The 21,236-nt window shown below is 34.9% G+C and overlaps 1 long non-coding RNA gene and 1 other non-coding gene across 2 annotated transcripts in view; both read right to left on the bottom strand.

Moving 5' to 3' along the window:
- The window catches only part of LOC115834720, a 525,967-nt gene that overhangs the window by 382,033 nt on the left and 122,698 nt on the right, over nt 1-21,236 (bottom strand). The gene's annotated exons all lie outside the window — the stretch shown is intronic.
- LOC115834908 lies at nt 1,748-1,850 on the bottom strand. Its single transcript, XR_004029901.1, has one exon. It is a non-coding gene; the product is annotated as a U6 spliceosomal RNA (small nuclear RNA).

The raw sequence follows: 21,236 nt of genomic DNA, 5'->3' as shown, positions 1-21,236 counted from the left end.
ACAGATGAGGAATCTCAATTGCAGTGATTGTGTCTTGTCCACGCTAATGTTCTTGGCAAGTGCCTAGCCAGGTAATGAATCTAGGTCTTCTCGTAAATCCAGGGCAGCCCTCTGTCTGCTGCAGCACAGCCATTTATGAAGTCTTTGATGATAGCAATGCCGAGGAAAGCAGTAAAGAATGAACTCTAAGGGGACAGTTTAGAAAGGAGATGGTTTAACTGAGTCTATAGATAGCTGCTTCTCATGAATTGGCATCTTTTATTCTCTGCGTTTCCAGAGAATGAGTAGATGCATAGAGAAGATTGGTTCTAATGAAAGTTATAGAAAAAAAATATGGTGCTGTCATATCAAGTATTCAAATTTTAGACTCTGACGGGAATAGACAATTACTTAGTTCCTCCACTATTAATTCCTACCACTTATCTTTCCTCAATCTCTGGACCCTCAAGGCTTATCTTTCAAGTGGGACTGATAACACTGTATCAAACAACATAAGTGAACTTGCTCAACTACCATAAAGCAGAGTCAAATCGTAAGTTGCTGTATTGTTACCTTTTGCTAATTTCAAGTTGCTATCTCTCAATAAAATTGAAAGGGGAAGAAAAGAATGTGTGTAAGAGTATTTAGCATTTGTCCTTTCTTAAAAGTCAGAGAAAACATTTTTAAATTAGTCTTTCAATCCAACTAGTTGCAGAGGGCAAGATTTTCTATGCTCTTCATCTTTTCACCTCACCTGAGGAGCAAGAAATCCTTTAAATCTGCATGACATTTTTATGAGGTCTTAACAAGTCAAAAATCCCTAGCTTTTCAATCTGATCTTCCATGTCATAGCCTCGGCTCTGTTCTGTTGACACTGTCTCCTTCCTCTCTACAAGTGCTTTATTTTTGATTGTGGAAAAATACGTAACATAAAATTTACCATCTTAACAATTTATAAGTGTACAGTGTTCAGCAGTGTTGTTAAAAATATTCACATTTATTGCAAAATGTTCCAATTTTTTCATGTTACAAAACTTAAGTTTTGTACTCATTTAACAACAACTCGCCATTTTCCCCTCCTTCCAGCCCCTGGCAACCATCATTTTACTTTCTGTATCTATGAATTTGACTATTCTAGATACCTCATATAACTGGAATCCTACAGCATTTGTCTTTTTACGACTGGGCCATTTCACTTAGCATAATGTTCTCAAGGTTCATCCATACTGTAGCATGTGTCAAAATTTATTTCTTTTTTCCTTTTCCTGAATGATATTCCATTGTGCACATATGCCACATTGTATTTATTTATTTATCCATAACAAATGCTTGGTTTGCTTTCACTCCTTGGCTATTTTAGTGCTGCTATGAACGTGGTATTCAGATACCTCTTTAAAATCCTGCTTTCAATGCTTTTGCCTATACATCCAAAAGTAGAATTGCTGGATCTTATAATACCTATCATTAATTTTTTGAGTAACCTCCATACTGTTTTCCAGAATGGGTGTACCATTTTTTATTTCCACCAAAAGTGTACAAGTGTTACAATTTCTCCAGAAGCTCACCAACAACTGTTATTTTCTGTGTATTCTTTTTGTTTATGTTTTGTTTTTCTTGTAGCTATTCTAACGGGTGAGATGTTAGCCTCATTGTGGCTTTGATTTGCATTTTCATAATGATTAGTAATGTTGAACATCTTTTCATATGCCTATAGGCCATTTGTATTTCCTCTTTGGAGAAATGGCTATTCAAGTTTTTTTCTCATTTAAAAAATATAGAATGCTTCATGAATTTGTGTGGCACCTTTGCACATGAACTGTGTTAATCTTCTCTCTGTGTATCCAATTTTAGTATATGTGCTGTCAAAGCAAGCCCCCAAGTTGTTGATTCTTAATGAGATGTTTCAGTGCTGAATCTTTCTCTTCTTAACAACCCCCCACTATCCACCTACACTCAATAATTTTCCCTACTAAAAATATAGAAGGAAATTTGTTTATATCATAAAATTTATTTCTGCCTGTGTTCAATTTATCAGCCCTGATCATTGCTTGATCATTTAGTCTTTGAGTTTTTGGTTTTGTTTTGCCTTACGCTTGTTCATGTCACTAGGTTTAGGGGATTTTAAGATCTGGCTTAATTCCGCCACCTTAAATGGCCTGATACAGGTGAATATGAGTTAGGAGCTATATTTCAACCTGGGATCTAAATGATTCTTTTTTTTTTTTTTTTCATTTTAATCGTAAGTTCTTAATTTTCTCAGCATTGATGTAAAAATCATTCATGCTTGCACTGCAACCAACATAAATCATTAACACTCCAAAAAATAGTAAGCAACCTTGAATCAATATCATTTTCTTCTATGAAACACTGTGGAAATGAAAGAATACAGCTTATCATTGATCAGAAGTCTCACAAACATTTAGCCTGGGCCTCATCTCTTTACAGTTCTTACTTTGCTCCAACCACACAAGTCTTCTTTATGGTTTTAGGACAAGTCAAGATCCTTTCTTCCTCCAAGAAATTCGCACATCTTGTTCTTTTTCATCACTCAGGTCTCAGCTCAGTGCCATCACCTCAGAAAGGCTTTTCCTACACCTAAACCAAGGGCGTTGCTCCTGGCAGTCACTTTGTATCACTTTATCTGCTCAGTATGAATCACTTTTTGAAATGATCTCATTATTTACTTGTATGCTTGTTTATTGTCAGCCACCCCCTGCCCTCATTCAAATGTATGCCCCATGACTGAAGAGGTTTGTTTCACTTGTTGACCTCTATATTCTCAGTGCATGAAACAGTGCCCTGGGCCATAGTTTACTGACTGCTAGTGTAGGTCATGTGTTCAACTTTGGTATCAAAGCACACTTGGATGTTGATTCAGCTGCAAGTGTTCACCAAAATGTCTGTTAAAAATAATAAAGAACCAAATATAAAGTTGAATTTACTTCTAAGATATAGAAATAATATAAAAATTCAGAGCAATGACAGATTTTCTTTATAGCATTATGACTCTTATTCACTTTGAAGCTTCACTGAGGAGATGAATATTAGCCTTAATGATAATGTGTATTGGTGGAAAGCCACGTTTGATATAATCTTTAATGTAGAGCAGTAGTTCCCACACTGTGCATCAGAATCACCAATGATTACTTGATTACACCCACAGAATACCGATCCAGTAAGTTTATGAGACACCTGAGGATCCAGTTCCAGATGATTCTAATTCTGGTGGGTAGAAGTTAAAAAGTAAAGAGGAGACTCTACCAGCTCAGATGCATATTAAGATGTAATTGAGGTGACATAGGTAAGAAATAAAGGCCTGCCTGTGGCATGGTTTGTGGAAATAGTAAGCAGTACATGAAGGAGAGGTAACTATCCAGAATTGTAGCATAAATAGTAATTAAATATCAATTGGGTGTACAGATAAGGAAAAGTAGGAACCATATGACGTTATCTGACGAAACTAGGTGAATAATAAATTCATTAATTGAAATAAGGTATTTGAGCAGCAGGTTCAAAGGAAAGATCATAAGATTTTATTTGAATATGCTGTGTTTGTGGTGCCTGTATCTACCCAGTGGGATTGTCTAGAGGGCCTTTGAAAATGTGAATGAAGCTCAGGAGCAAAATTTGGGACCAAGATACATACTTTCGATAGCAATCAGCATATATGTGGTCATTGAAATAATGAAAAAAAAAAAGATAATCCTTGGGGAATGTATACAACAAAAGGAGAATAAATTCTCAGGAATTCTAAACTATGACAGCCTAAAAATTGAACTTTTAGAAAACTGAATTTTCTTAACTGAAGTACTAGACTGGATGATCGAGAAAATTTAGTAGTTTGTATAACAGCACTTGATTAGGTGTGGAGTTTAACACTGTAGTTCCTGGTAGTATAGTGGATAAAATGAGCCACTCACTTTGAGAGTGCACAGGGTTAATACAGGGTTTTGTGAATGTACAGGAGGATGCCTAACAGTGTACCTGTAGTCTCTTCATTCAGATGCATCCCATCAATAAATATGCAGGATAAGTACATTAATGCTTTTCAGATAAAGCTGGATGAAATATGTTGGATGAGAAAATATCCTTAACAAAATTAAGTGTAAGGTTAAATCTTAAACCTTACCAGAATAATTTTTGAAAAACAATTAAGTCGAGCACTTCCTTTGGAAAAGAAAAGAGAAAAGATAGGAAAGGAAAAAGAAACAAACCAACCAATGCATGGAGCTAACAGATATCAAACATCAAGATGGAAGACATAAAGTTAAAAGTTTCCGTAATTTAATCAAGTATAAATGGTCCGATCCTTAAAACTGAAAGACAGAGAGCTTCATGGTACATTAGAAAATAGAAATTGAGACTAAACTCTATACTGTCTATAGAATAAGAAGAAAAAAGGGATAGAAAAAGATATGACATGCACACTATAACAATACAAAAATATTTTAGACAAAGTAGAGTTTAGCACAAAAATTATCAAAAATTAAGTGGGAAATTATATAGTAATAAATATGGCAGTTTACTGGAAAAATATAATAATCTTAAATGATTACATTATCTAAGAGACTTAATAAAACTAAAACTATCAGAATCAAAGGGAGAAATACAAAAATCCACAACTAAACTTATTGATTTAATTATTTTTGTTCAGTAATTAGTAGAATAGTTGGGCAAACAATTCAGTAAGTAGATAATGTACCTGAACAATACAGTTAACTTGAACTAATTGATATTTACATAAGTTCTTCCTTAAAAGCAAAAGCTGCATGCTTTCACATGAAAAGCAGCAAAGCTTCAAGGGGTTCTTCCACATTTACTATTTTCCCAGATATATGAGAATTTGGCATTGGGGTGTGTGTCCTCTTTAGATCTATGTGCTTTTTGTAGCTCACTTCCTACTGAGGTCTATTTTAAGGCTTTCCAAAAAGGCCAGGCAAGGTAGCTCACACCTGAATTCAGGTGTGATTCAGTACTTTGGGAGGCTGAGGTGGGCGGATTGCCTGAGCTCAAGAGTTCGAGACCAGCCTGGGCAACACAGTGAAATCCCATCTCTACTAAAAATTGCAAAATATTAGCTGGGCGTGGCACCGCATGCCTGTAGTCCCAGCTACTAGGGAGGCTAAGGTAGGAGAATCGCTTGAACCCGGGAGGTGGAAGTTGCAGTGGGCTGAGATCATGCCATTGCACTCCAGCCTGGGCAACAGAGTAAGACTCCATCTCCAAAAAAAAAAAAAAAAAACATCAAAAAATGACAGAATTCCATGGTGTATATGTGCCACATTTTCTTAATCCAATCTATCATTGTTGGACATTTGGGTTGGTTCCAAGTCTTTGCTATTGTGAATACTGCCGCAATAAACATACGTGCACATGTGTCTTTATAGCCGCATGATTTATAATCCTTTGGGTATATACCCAGTAATGGGATGGCTGGGTCAATGGAATACTATGCAGCCATAAAAAATGATGAGTTCATGTCCTTTGTAGGGACATGGATGAAGCTGGAAACCATCATTCTCAGCAAACTATCGCAAGGACTAAAAACCAAACACCGCATGTTCTCACTCATAGGTGGGAATTGAACAGTGAGAACACATGGACACAGGAAGGGGAACATCACACACCGGGGACTGTTGTGGGGTGGGGGGAGCGGGGAGGGATAGCACTAGGAGATATACCTAATGCTAAATGACGAGTTAATGGGTGCAGCAAAACAACATGGCACATGGATACATATGTAACAAACCTGCACTTTGTGCACATGTACCCTAAAACTTAAAGTATAATAATAATAAAATTAAAAAAAAATGACAGAATTTTCAGATGAGGTTAGTGTTCTTTGGTGACTTATTCTCAAAACCTCGTTAGGTTTCTCATTTATTTACTTCTAGTCAGTTTCGTGTATGAGTAACAACACTAAAAGTTATTTTTGAAATAATTCTTAGTCTTTATTTCCTCTCTTCCTGGCTCCCTTAAGCTACCTTGAGGAAACGAGGCCTGAATAGGGTATATTTCAAATCCAATCACTTTATTGAAATAAGTGATGGAAAAAAATACAAACTACATTACATCTTGTCTTTGCCAATAAAACAATATTTAAAATGCCATCTTCTGTTATTTAGGGTCTAGAAGCTGTCATTGTTTTTAAAATCCTGTAAGTCCCAAATATACGCTTTCCCTTTATCCTTGCATTTCTGCTTCTAAGCATTCTTGTTTCCTTCTCCTATATTGCCAAACAGATCCAGTGGCAACGAAGACATATGAAAGTGAACTTTTTCAACTTCCTTTCCCCAGCTCAGTAACCATTTGATTTGTCTTCCAAGTTATTGCAAGCAAAGATTTATTATTATTTTGCATGCAAATGACAAAGATCAAGAGCTAGCTATCACTTTATATATGTTGTCTTCCTCCATTCAACCACTGGGCCAATGTTTCATATTTTTAAAAATGTTAGTAATGGCTCTCCAATTTTAGTATCAATTTATGTATTAACACTAATTAATATTTTCATAATTTATTGTAATATAGTTATAAAGAACATATAATTAGAATCAATAAACATTAATATATTAACATTATTTATGTATTAATTTAAGAATTAATAAGAATGAGCCATACTAGCTGCTAAAACAAACAATACAGAAGCTCAGTAGCTATAAACAATTAAGATTAGGGCGTGTGTGCGTGTATGTTTTCACATACCTGGATTCAACACTGGGCAACAGAGGAAGGTGAGGAACTCTGCCCTACAGAGAAATTTTGGGTGGTTTTATTACATTCAAAATGTGACTTCAATAACTAATTTATCAGTTAGGAGAAAAATAGGAAGGAGGTAAAGAAAATCTTAACTACACATTTCTGCTATTATATTCGTAAGAACTAGTGCTATGGTTTGGCTTTGTGTCCTCACCCAAATCTCATGTCAAGCTGTAATACTCACCTGTCTGGAGAAGGATCTGTTGGGAGGTGACTGGTTCATGGGGGAAGTTCCCCAATGTGGTTCTCCTGATAACGAGTGAGTTCTCATGAGATCTGATGGTTTAAAAGTTTGTGGCAGTTCCCCCTCGCTCACTCTTCTCTCCTGACACCCTATAAGATGCGCCTTGCTTCCCCTTCACCTTCTGCCATGATTGTAAGTTTCCGGAGACCATCCAGTCATGCCTGCAGAACTATGAGCCAATTAAACCTCTTTTCTTCATAAATTACCCAGTCTCAGGGAATTCTCTATAGTAGCGTGAAAATGAACGAATACAACTAGCTACAGAGATATTTCATGCAACAGAACAGTCTGGCAAACAGAAAGTTAAATATGTACAAAGGACTCACAGGAAATGAAGAATACACTGTGATAGGAGAGAAAGAAAGATAGCAGATAGCTCTGACTTGTACTGGTATTTGTGACAAGACAAATTTTGGAGGGCTGAAAGAAGCTGAAACGGCATCCAACTGCTATTTGAACCAATTGCTGTTGCCCGGTTGAAGAACTATTTGCTCATTTGTTGCTTACAGGAGCCATAAGCCAACAAAGAAGAAGCTAATCATTTTTTCCATTACCTAGTGTCCCTAAGGGCACAAATGGCAGCAAGTCAGTTTAAAAGGACAAATGTTTGTAGATTCCCAGTTCCAGCATCACAGAGATAACTATAGAAAATAGGTGGATTTTGAGTTGAGTGAAAATAGCTTAATAAGTGGTACAGTTTTTCTGACCTATCATTTGAAAAGGTGTTGCCACATCTTGCCCCAGTTCTGGTAACTAAGAACTAATAATAACCACTAACATTACTACACAGTGCATTGCAATTTACAAATCAATGATTTCTCAAATGACGCTCCTTGACTGCAAATCTGTACTTGATGACATTATTAGAACCATAGTTACATTAAAAGGAAGCCCTTGCGTTATTAATTTTGCCAGCATATATTTTACCCGCCACTGTCTGCAACCACCAGGAATGGGTTGCATTTTAGGGGCACTGATTTTGCTGGTTGATTTCCCCAGTGATTATTATTGGCTTGAAAACCAAATACCTGTGACTAATCATCATCATTTCATTCAAGGGAGCATCTTCTGCTGTTTGTCTTCAATTCTGCTCATCTCAAGAGCTGATTTTGTCCAAATGTAATCATCCAGCTCCAATTCCTAGTTCATTTCTGAAAAACGAGTTGCCGAAGAAGTTCCATATCCAAGATAATTATATTTTTAAACCACTGGCAAAGGAAATAAGTTCAGCTTAACAGATGTTTCGTTTATTTATTGCTATTAAACAAACATTCCACCTAACAACAACTTTATTAGGTCACATGGTTTTATGGGTCAGGACTTTGGGCAGGGCCTACGTGAGCAATTCTTCTGCTCCATGCAAACCCTCTGGGGTCACACAGTACTCTTTAGCCATTGGGGTTGCCTGGAGGGTACACGATGTCTACAACCATAAGGCTGTCACCTCCAAGGCTCACTTCAGGTAGTTTCCTCCCTTTCAATGGAATTTTAGGGATTTTCCATGGTATCTCTGCAGCAGGGTAATGGGACATTTTTCATGTTGACTCAGGTGAGTCAGATCTCCAAGACCTGACTCAGGTAACTCAAGTCTCCAAGAAACAGAAACCAAGACGAAAGTTGTCAGTCCTCTTAAAAGCTAGATTCAGAGTTGGCACAGAGTCACTTTGCAGTAATCAGTGGAAAGGAGATATTCTTCATGTTGCCTATGCCTTACATAAGAGAGAATTTTGTAGAAGAGGCATCTTGCTTCATACCTAAGCATTTAGGCAGAATTAATAAGATTCACACATGCTGATGCAAGGACTAATGAGGTTTTCTTGAACATGTCAGCCTTCTCAGAAACAAACAAACAAACAAAAAAATAAAAAACAGTCTACGAGTATGAAGTTTTGCTTTTCTGATAATTTAATTTCAAACCATAGGAAAAATAAGAAACATTGCCCATGTGCTCAGACAATTTCTCAAATAGCAGTCTAAAATTGTATCTTAATTTCAAGATTGAGAAGTTGATCATAGCCATACATGAAACTCCACATGAGTACAATCCAGGGAAAAGACTGTTCAATTCAGCCATATGCTTAGATTTAGTGCCTTTCCCTCAACAATGCAGAGAATATGGGACTTTCAAACAATATACTCAGGATTTAATTTGGGCTGCAAAATTTTATGACTTTTAACTTGTATCAGAAGTGTATTCATCCCCATCTTTTAGCTTGCAACATCCTTAACTTGCTATTTGTGTCAATTCACCAAACTCCTGATACATCCCCATCCTTCTTTTAAGAAGCTTATTATTATCATTATTATTATTGTGCTTCAGTAAGAGGTGGGAAAGAAGTCTTCATTATGTAAAATGTGATATATAAATCTAAGTGGAGTGCTTCTAAAAGTAGAATGTCTGCCAAGTTCTCTAGCAGCTTTACCAGTGTATAATTAAGTACTCATTTAAAGTATATGTTTGTGTGAAGGGAGAGTGTGGAACTCAAAAATAGAATTTGTTGTGTTTTTCTTCTGTATTTTTAAATTATATGTTAGATTCTAGTTATGACAGCTATGACTTTTAAAGTAACAAAACTGGATTTTCAGTTCTAGTAATATGGTGGACTAAAGGACCAGAGAAACCCTCTTGATACAGGATACATAAAAAGTCCTGCATAAAATGTAGGTCTAGTATGAAATAAGATAATCTTTAGAGGATAAAGATGGAAAGAAAAAGCAAATTTACAACAATACTGAGGACTGATTATGTTATATTTCCTGGAGCATCTGATTTTCTCTGATGCTCTAAAGCTGATTTTTGAAATAGTTGTTTTTGTGGTAAACGGGACATGAAGCCTGAGATCCATGCAATGCAAGTGGGTTTAATATAAGACCCTAATATTAGGTCTGCATTTACAAAAGCCAACACCATAACTAAATTGAAGGATAAATAACACAGAGGGAGATGGACAAGATAGCTGAGTATCTCATCTTTAGCTTTGAGTGGAGGGTAAGGTAAGATAAAAATGTTTATATAGAACTGTGTGTATACATGTATACATGCATGCACACATGCACACAAACGTGTACACAAGTACTTTGTGAATTTCTAAACAAAATCATGATTTTATATAAGTTAGGGACACGTTTAAATATCTCTGTGTTAAAACCTTCTCAAAGCTGATAATTTAGTTTAAGGGCAAAAGGAAAACATAATTTAACACCAGGATTGAAAGATCTTTCACAGATGAGGTTTAAGTAAAGGTGATTTCACAATAGTAGCAATGACAAAATAATAAATAAAAAATATCCAATATACAAGAAAAAAATTACTGTGAAGAAAGCTAATGAAAAAATCATGAAATTAAATACATAAAGACAGTGTATTCTGAATTCATCAGAGAGAAACTAAGTGTATTAGCATGACATTTAAAGATTATGTAATATTTATAAAGAAGGAATAAGTAACCATCAAATGTACAGATATATTTGTAAAAGAGTTGAATAGCTCTTGTAAAAATTATGTGCATATATGTAATTTTAATTTTATATACATAATATACATATATGAACAATATAGATGTAATTGAACAATCAATGAATAATTTCAGCATGGTGTAGGACACAGCAAAAAAGAGAAATAACAAGTGACATATTTGATAATGCAGGAAAACTGCTGCTATAAACAGATGAAAAAATATATAAAACATATTAAATGACACTTATGGGTGAGAGGGTCAAAAATAGAGACACATGAAGTTCTGAGGAGAAATCCTCAAATAGGAAGAGTTAATATCTAGAAAAATGATTACTGAGAATTTTCCAAAATTTATTAAAAAAATAAATCATCGGATTCACAATGACTGAAGAAACTTATAAATCCAAAAGTTGAAAAGAAAATCAACTAAAATAAGACAACAATATAAATCTACACCAATATTTCATAATTTAAGTATAAAACGTCAAAGTAACAGAAAATATCTTACAAGTAGCCAGAAAGAAAAGTACGTTATAAGAAAATAAACAACATATAAACAGAGCTGACTTCTCAAAAGTATAAAAAGACAGAAATCAGGCCAGGCGTAGTGGCTCATGCCTGTAATCCCAGCACCTTGGGAGGCTGAGACGGGTGGACCACCTGAGATCGGGAGTTCCAGACCAGCCTGACCAACATGGAGAAACCCTATCTCTACTAAAAATACAAAATTAGCCGGGCGCGGTGGTGCACGCCTGTAGTCCCAGCTTCTCGAGAGGCTGAGAATTGCTTGAACCCAGGAGGTGGAGGTTGCAGTGAGCCGACGTCGCACCACTGAACTCCAGCCTGGCCACAGAGTGAGACTCCATCTCAAAAAAAAAAAAAAAAACAAAAGCAAAGACAAAAACAAAACAAAACAACAACACAAATAGGTTTAACAATATTGTCAAAATACTGAAAGAAAATAATTGAAATACTGGAAATATATTTAACTTTACATCGGGGGTATAATGATAACAGTTTTAAAAACTGAACATTGCTGTTTAAAGACTCATTGATAGAGCATCTAAAAATGTACATTTGAGATTAAAGAAGCATTGTAAAGCAAGAGAAGTAGTAAATATGTGGATAAAATATAAGAAAATGTTTACAAATAGTGTCTTTTGGTATTAAAAATAAGATACATTTTAAATGTGCACAATCTAAAACATGTAAATAACAAAGGTGTTCAATTGTGAATTAACATATTCTAAGTTCTTCAATGGAACTTTAGAATTGCTCATATGTCTCTTAAATTTTCATCGGCATTATTGTCTTTTCCCTGCCTGAGTTTGCACATTTTCTTATTGAACTGCTCCATCCCATTTTCCTAATCATGCCTTCTGCTGTGACTAATATTTTTAAAATACGTTTCTTAATTTGGATATTGTATTTTTCATTTTTGGAATACCAATTTGATTCTTTAATACAGCTCCAATTCTTTGTTTAAATTCATCTGTGTTATCTACCTTTTCCTCTATTTCCTTAAACATAATAATCATGTATTTTTAAAATTCATTATCTGCTACTTCCAATATCTGGATTATCTCTGGCCTGTGTATATTGTCAGTCCTTTCTTTCAAACATCAGTTATGTTCAATTTTCTCTTTGCCCAATTTTCAGATTAGCCCACCTGGGATTTTGATACAGAGCCTTGTGGATCCTCAGCCTTGTGGGGAATTCAAACAGCAGGAGACAATGTTCTGCCATTCAGAGTTTCCAGTGCAGGTTCCTTGTCTCCTAATCAATGTAGTTTAAGATATAGGAATGCCTTGGGTTAAAACAAGAATTATGTTTGATGACTTCTGCCTTGTAAGACTCACAGGTCTTTGCTTCCCAAACCTCACAGACCAGATGAGATTATTCTCTGACTTTTAGAAACTTTCAGCTAAATCCCTAGCTTCACAAGCAGCAGCAAACCCCAGCCAATATGCCATGGGAAAAACTGACCATGATTTCTGTTGCCTCAAATTTCTAATTCATCATGCTAACACTAATAACTGTTCAATCATTTGCTTGTTTCTTTTACCCCTAGCAGAGATTTTCTGCCTGAATAAGGTGGATCTGTAATTTGCATCTGAAAACAGGAGATTACCCCAGGAAATTTTTAAGTTGGAGATGTTCATTTTGCCTCAGAGACATTCTCTCTTTTCCGAAATTTTAGTTTCTAATTCTGATTGCTTATATAGTTCTACGACGCCTTTAAGTAATTAAATTTATAATTCAACTTCCTAGTTGTAAACGTGTTGTTCTGCCATGAGCTTCTAAATCCAACCCAGAATTCTTGCGAGTCTCTTAAGACTAAGAATATTGGAGCACATTTTCATATATTTACCGGCCATTTGGATATCTTCTTTTATTTGTATTGCTGAGCTTTTCATATATATATATATATATATATGTATGTATGTATATATATTTTTTTCTTATTGATTTACAAGCTTTTAAAAGTATACTAAAGATGATTCGATTGATGTTTATATATCTTGCAAATATCTTGATCTAAAGCTTGACTTTTTACTTCCTTAATTGGTAAACAGAAAATTATAATTTAGTTCAACTTGCAAACAGTTTTCTTCATAGTGATATGTGAGTCTAGTTTAATATAACTTTTCCTATCTCAGGATCATGAATATATTCTTCAATGCTACCTCTTTGAAGGTTTATTGATCTATTATCCTCATTTAGATAAAAAACTCACCAGAAATGATTTCATATGGTATAATGACCAAGGTATGCTACATTATTATTCTATATACATATCCAAAGGATCCAACGCAATTTGGCGAAAAGGCTGCCTTTTCCTACTCTTCTACTTGCCAACTGAATAATAAATCAAATGTTCATATTCGTGTGTGAGCCTATTACCAAACTCTATTGTGTCTCATTTGGCAGTTTATCTATTCTTCGGCAAACATTATGCTGTCTTAATTAACTTTAAATTTATTATGTATTCATATAAAGTATAATAAATCTTCCAACTTAATTCATCAAGATTGCCTCTTTAGATGCTTCAATAGCTTTCTTAGTCAGGCCTATTTTTGTTTCTGTATGTATTAAGGTAATATTTATTCAGTAAAATGCAGATGACAGTAAGCATAGAGCTCTATTAATATTTACCTACGTATACAACTATATAACTACTACAATAAGCTTGTCAACTTACACACACACAAACACACACACACACACATACACACACACACAATACCTGTGGAGATTTTGTATGGGTTTTGTGATAGATTGACTCTTTTGGTCCTATTTGGTCATCTCTCTAAATCTATGCAATGTTACTCTGCAGTTCATCTCCTCAAAAAAAATATAGTTTGTTTCTATTCCTCTAAAATCTGAGTTGTCTTCATTACTTACATGGCCCAAGATGTAGTGAGTTAATACTGTGTCAGTCACCCAAGTGATGCTGTGCCAGTCCAAGCCTAGGCCTCAAGAGATATTGTGTGGTTCCACACTGTCTCATGAACCATTTATTATCATAAAAGCATTTCCAGGCTAGTCTACAGCAGGGATATAGGAGCAGAGCCAGGTTGCTCTAGCCAGCTGTCAGTCAACCTCCAGAAGCAGAGCTGCCTAACTGTAGAAGCATGATGAAGCCTAGCTGAGATAAACAGCATCCATCTAGACCCACAGGCCAATCCATAGTAAAATGAGCTTTACAGGTGATTATTATTTTATATCACTATATTTTGGAAGCACTTCTTTTTATGGCATTATTTTGGCAATATGTGACGAATATAATAACTGGCAACTTCATAATATTGAATCCTCTATATCATAAACATAATTACTCTTAGTGTGCTATTAATTCAAATCTTTAACTTCTCTCAATAAAATGATTGTGTACCTATGTATGTGTGTGTACATGTGCAGGGATCTTACATATATCCTTTTAGATTTACTTCTATATATTTAATAATTTTTATGCTATGTCAAATTATGTCTTTTACATTCCGTTATCATTTCAATATATTTTTGTATTATACCCATATAATATACATAGTAATTGTGTATTGACTTTGCACTCCATAAAATTGTTAAATTCAGTTTTTCAGTATACTGGGTATATACCAAAAGGAATATAAATCATGCTGGTATAAAGACACATGCACACATATGTTTATTGCAGCACTTTTCACAATAGCAAAGACTTGGAACCAACCCAAATGTCCAACAATGATAGACTGGATTAAGAAAATGTGGCACATATACACCATGGAATACTATGCACCCATAAGAAATGAGGAGTTTGTATCCTTTGTAGTGACATGGATGAAGCTGGAAACCATCATTCTCAGCAAACTATCGCAAAGACAAAAAACCAAACACCACATGTTCTCACTCATAGGTGGGAATTGAACAATGAGAACACTTGGACACAGGAAGGGGAACATCATACACTGGGGCCTGTTGTGGGGTCGGGGGAGGTGAGAGGGACAGCATTAGGAGATATACCTAATGCTAAATTACGAGTTAATGGGTGCAGCACACCAACATGGCACATGTATACATATGTAACAAACCTGCATGTTGTGCACATGTACCCTAGAACTTAAAGTATAATAAATATATATATATATATATAAACAATATATTTAAGAATTTTTTACCATCTATGTAAAAATAATCTCTGCAGTTAATGACAATCTTATTTGTTTTCAATCCATTTATCTTTTAAATATTCTTTTTGCTTTATTGTCCTGGCATAGATTTCCAGTCCAATGAAGAACCAACCACTGAAATGATGTTTTTGTCGATTGTTCATAGACACTCCATATCAGATTAAGGAAGTACTCTCTTTTATTTCTGGGTTTCTGAGACTTAATTTGTAAGCTAAATTGCTAATAAATTGTATCAAATGCTCATTTTGTACCTACAAAGTAATTATATTATTTTGCATCTATGTCCATAAGATAAACTTGTCTATATTTCTCCTCTTTTCTGTATTATTGTCGGGTTTTGAGTGTCAGAGTTCTGCTGTCCTCATAGAATCACCCGAGAAGACTTTATGTATCTGGAAGAACTTACCATTAAAGAGATTTAAGCACAGAATTGTCTGTGTTAAAATGACTTAATTGTAGAATCAAGTAACTATAGAATAGGTTGATATTTTGTTTCTTCTTGTGTCTGCTTTTAAAATTTACTTTTTGTAAATTTTCAATTCTGTTTGTTTCATATCTTTTTAATGTCAGAATAATCCATAATTTTGCCTCAATTTTTCTTCCTGATATCAGTCACTTTTTAAAAAAAATATGTCTTGGAAAAGGTTTATGACTTAGTAATCTTTTAAAGCATATCCATTTGATTTTAGTGGTCTTTTCTAGTATTGTTCTATATTATTTTAATGAATACTTATATATTATTTTCTTCCCTCCATTTAAGTTTAATTTCCTATGCTAATTCTAACTTTTATAGATGATTAATTTGTAACCATCCTCTTCTTATAATATATACATTTAAGGCTCTATATGCCTTTCTAACCACATCTTTATTTTCCAACTTTTCTCATATAAAGTATTTTTCTGTCACTGAATTTAATGTTTAGAATATTGTTTAATAGCAATTGTTAATCTTTTATCCATTCATTATTTAAAACCAGTATTGCTAAATTTCTGATTATTTTTTAGTGTTTATGTTTCTCTAATGGTTATCAATCTGTTTAATTCGATTTCATGAGAGAACATTTTAGTATAATTTCAATCAAGTGAAGTTTATTGAAACTTGCTTTATGGTCCAGTATATTGTTAATTTTTGTAAATATGTGCACTTATAAAATATGTATTCTTCAGTTTTAAGGAGTGGTCATTTATATTTCAATTACATTTAATTATGTTGCACATATCTAGTATATGACTCTTTTTTTTTTTTTGCATTTATTCGATGAGTTACTAAGAGATGAGTGTCGAAATCATCCACTATGTCTCCAATTGCTATGGTGGGAAGAAGGAATGTCCAAGAGCTGCAATATAACTTTTGGTGGTGATAGATATGTTCATAATTGTGATCGTAATTGTCATATGGTGTATACATATATTAAATATTATCATACAGTATACTTTAAACATGCTAAATGTGTTGTATATAAGCTACATCTCCATAAAGGTGTTAAAATGAGCCACTATATTTTACCACCTAATAAAGGAGAAAAGCCAGATGATCATCTTAATAGATACAAAAAAATTTTGATAAATTTTAACATTTATTTGTAAAATAATTTTATTAGATAATAATGTATATTAGAACTTTACATAAAACTTCTTAATCTATTTTAGAAAATAGGATGTACACACAGACACACACATACACATATCACTATTTAGTGGCAAAATATTCAAAACCATTCCCAATGGAATGAGAGTTAAGTTCACCTGATATTGCTACATATATCAAACACAGTATTGTTAAACCTAGATATGGTTAGCTATATGAAAAGTAGTAACTTAATAAATATTGATGGATAAGTAAATAAATTCATAGGTAGAGGGTAAGACAAATGTGTTTAGAAGACTACTTCCAATCTCTAGCAGACTTTCTCAACTGCAGTTCTTGAGAAAAACATGCCTTAATACCCTAAGTCATCAACTATGTGTAAAGAAGGATCACGAGGTCAGGAGATCGAGACCACGGTGAAACCCCGTCTCTACTAAAAATACAAAAACTTAGCCGGGCGTGGTGGTGGGCGCCTGTAGTCCCAGCTACTCGGAGAGGCTGAGGCAGGAGAATGGCGTGAACCCGCGAGGCAGAGCTTGCAGTGAGCCGAGACTGCACCACTGCACTCCAGCCTGGGCGACAGAGCAAGACTCCGTCTCAAAAAAAAAAAAAAAGAATAAACTTATCCTCCATGCATGTTGACTGGCACGGATTCTGTACCATCCTTGGAAGAACCTAGTTGTTCTGCCATCATTTTCTGTGTATCAAGGCTTAAATTACTCACTCTGGGTGAGTAAGGCTGATAGAAGCAAGGACCCAAGATTCTAATGAACATTTGTGCAGATTTCTAAGTACTGTATGTCTACGAGTAATTCGTATGTTTTGTGAATTTTCTTGAAAAGTTGGCTTTTTTTGAAGAATTTTCGTGTTGGCAGACAGAATATGTGCTGACATCTAAAAGGTAATAAAACAGCCATCAACCACTTTACTAAAAGATCCTCAAGGATATTTATAAATGTTTCCTTTAAGGAGTGACTATGTCTTGTTCTGAATTTCCTCCACCTGCTCAAAAAGTCTTCGAAATAGTTCGCTGCCCTCAGTAAGTTTTGTCAGCAAGAGAGAAAGTTTATAAGTTAATGCTCAAATGCAGCAATCATTACTTGTTATTTTTCAATTTAATTTTAGTATAAATTAACTTATCTCTGTGCAACTATCATTAAAGCTAATAACCCTAAAAAGGATTAAGATTAGAAAGTAATGCTGTCAGTGACAAAGCTCATTAACAGCCTTTATCACTACAAGCTGATGAACTATATCTAGGATAATTGGCCTAATTATAATACATTTGTTTCTTTAGCCAGGTATTCCTTGCTTCACTCTCTACTGATTACTTATGGGTCTCAGTTTGGCCAATTAACTTTCTCTTCCCACTCTATCCATTTCTAAAATTGATAGTGTATAGCTTAGGTGTGGCTTGCTGTCAGTGTGCCTGTGCTCTGGATAGTTAAGGGCTGAATTAAGAAGACAAGAAGTAGAGAGACAAAGAGAGGTAGCTTTATCCTAGAGTGCAGGACATAAAGTAGATATAGAAAGAATCATAATTCTTTTGGGGTTTCTACCTATTTAAATGAGGTTGTTAACATCTTTTTTTTTTTTTTTTTTTTGAGACGGAGTCTCGCTCTGTTGCCCAGGCTGGAGTGCAGTGGTGTGATCTCGGCTCACTGCAAGCTCCGCCTCTTGGGTTCACGCCATTCTCCTGCCTCAGCCTCCCGAGTAGCTGGGACTCCAGGCACCTGTCACCACGCCTGGCTAATTTTTTGTATTTTTAGTAGAGACGGGGTTTCACCGTGTTAGCCAGGATGGTCTTGATCTCCTGACCTCGTGATCTACCTGCCTCGGCCTCCCAAAGTGCTGGGATTCAGGCGTGAGCCACCGTGCCTGGCCTGTTAACATCTATTTAAACCTTAACAGTACCGTAGACTTCTGATATATTCTAGCCTATTCATTCTCACAAAGCATTTTAAATTATTTTATTTTTATGGTAAGTAACAGGCCATCCAACTACAAGTGGCTTAACAAAAAAAATAGTTTATATTTTATATAAAATGTAGTCTGGAATTAGAGAGTTACACATTTGGAAAAGTAGCTAATGAATAACTCTAAGGAACACTTTGCTTAAGTTCTCTACCATCCTCAGGATATCCGTTTTTATTTCCTTTGTCTATAGTCCTTTATAGTTTTAGGATGGCTTCCATAGGCTAGAAACGGGACAGAAACCAGGACAATGAAAGAAAATCATCACATGATTTCCCCTTCCATTACCAGAAAAAAATCCCAGAAGAACTTATCTTACATCTCATTGGCCAAAAATTAATGATCCGTTCACGCATAGATGAGAGGGAGATTGGTATAACGCCTGATTTTTCATTATTTGTCAAAAGAAAGGCTTAGAATAAAAGGTGCTCAGTAATGACTTTTGACTATCCAACTGCTTACCTTTGGATATATGTATACCTTCAAAATTCATGTGCTAGAACTTAAACCCCAATGTGATAGCATTAAAAGATAGTACCTTTAGGAGATAATTGAGTCATGAGGTCAGAGCACTCATGAATGGAATTAGCCACCTTATGAAAGGGCTAAAAGGAACTAGCTAGGCCCTTTCTACCCTTTCATTCCTTTTTGCTCTTCCACTCCTTCACCCCATAAAGACATAGTGTTCAGATCCTTCCCTTGATGAGGCAACAAGGTACCATCTTGGAAGCAGAGACTAGGTCCTCACCAGACACCGAACCTACTGGCTCCTTGATCATGGAAGTTCTAGCCTTCAGAAATGGGAGAAAATAAAATTCTATTATTTATAAATTACCTAGTCTGGGATATTTTGTTATAGCAACAACGATGGACTCAGACACCAACTGAAAGTGTAAGCAGGAATACAGTCCCTTTTCTAGTGAGTGGAAATCTCTATGGAACTTTGTTTCTCTCTGCTTATCTTGATTATATGGTGTCAATTTCATAGAGGGACAAATTTAAATTAAAGTACTTGGAGGTGTATCAGTGTTTTCAGCTGAGTTCTTATTGAATATTAAGGTCCACTATAATGAGAATGATCAAGTATTCATTGTCCATAATACACGTTTGAGAGTGAAAAGGGGACTAGTAATAATTACGATTGGACAAGTGAGAGCTCAGCAAACCAAGCAAACTGATACATAAGGTCACCTTATTTTTAATAACCATATTTACATCTCAAAGCCACAGTATCAGTGACTCCTGACTGTTGATTTTATCACCGATACCGGAAAAAGTGACATAATTAAAAAGAGAAAAAAATAGGCCTATGTGCAATTTTGAGAAAAATGTAAAATTCCTAACTCAATAATTGATAGAACCAATAAAATACTGCACCAGTTTTTTCTTTCTGAAGCTAATTTCTCATATTTTGCATGGCTGACTAAAACACTCTTTAATCAATTATGTTTTCTTAGCAAATTGTCTCATCCTAAACAAACTTCCTTAAGAAATCATTTATAGGAGCCATAATTGACTAATACTTTTCCATGTTCACATTCTACATAGAATGCATTAGAGTTAGATATTTTTGTTATTTATTTAATCATTGCTAGTCACTCCCCTGCTCAAATGTAAGCTCCTGAGAGCAGTATTTTCTGCCTTCCTAACTGTTGTTCCCCAATTTTTTGACCAGTGTTTAAAAGAGAGGATGTACACAACAAATATGTCTTGAATGAATAGATGCCTGAATCAACAGTGATAAGCTCATTAAAAAATAGAATAAAATTGGTCAGACTCTAATCAAGAGACATAATATAACATAAATATTTAAAGAAAAGCTGCATAATGAAAAAAATTTTAAGTGTATGTATAAGAGAATACAGACTACAACCACATGAACAGAAAAAAATTAAGAATTTAAAGAAATATAAATGTGCTAATTCCTTCACCTTCCATAGCAGGAGATTAAAAGTTGATAATCTACAAAATACAAATTTCAGCCTATTATTACAAACTAGAAAGGCAACCAGTAATAAACTAAAATTCAGACTCTACACATTTAAAATAACTCAAAGAGGGATAAAAGAAAGCAAGCATAAGTAATATAGAAATATAACAAATATGGCAAATATTGATAAAAAGAAATTAAACAAATTAATCTAAAAACAGAGGGGCTGCAAGACGGCTAACTAGGTACATCTGGTACCTGCCACTTTCACAAAAAGGAATCAAAATAGCAAGTAGATAAACACACTTCAAAGAGATATTTTAAGAGAGAATAGTGGAACTCAGCAGAGAAGTGACAGAAAACACGTAAAGTAAGGAAGGAGAGACAAGCAAGGCAGCCTGCTTGGCTAGGATAGACTGGAAACCTGGAATAGCTCCCCAATCTGGGGAAAGGGTAAGTGAATGACCACCAGGGGTTCACATTCTCACTGAAAACTCCTACAGTCCTAGTCATGGGACAGCCCTGAGTCTAACATAAGAAGCCTCTGGGAGATCATGGAATGGCATTGCTCCAGAGAAGCAGCTTCCATTGAGTCCCACAGACCGCCAAGTTTCAGGCAGCTATGGCATTGCACC

Source organism: Nomascus leucogenys, chromosome 4 (genome assembly GCF_006542625.1).
Source record: "Nomascus leucogenys isolate Asia chromosome 4, Asia_NLE_v1, whole genome shotgun sequence".
Taxonomy (NCBI): Eukaryota; Metazoa; Chordata; class Mammalia; order Primates; family Hylobatidae; genus Nomascus; species Nomascus leucogenys.
The sequence above is the reverse complement of the archived record's forward strand: the minus strand, read 5'-3'. Positions and strand labels throughout refer to the sequence as shown.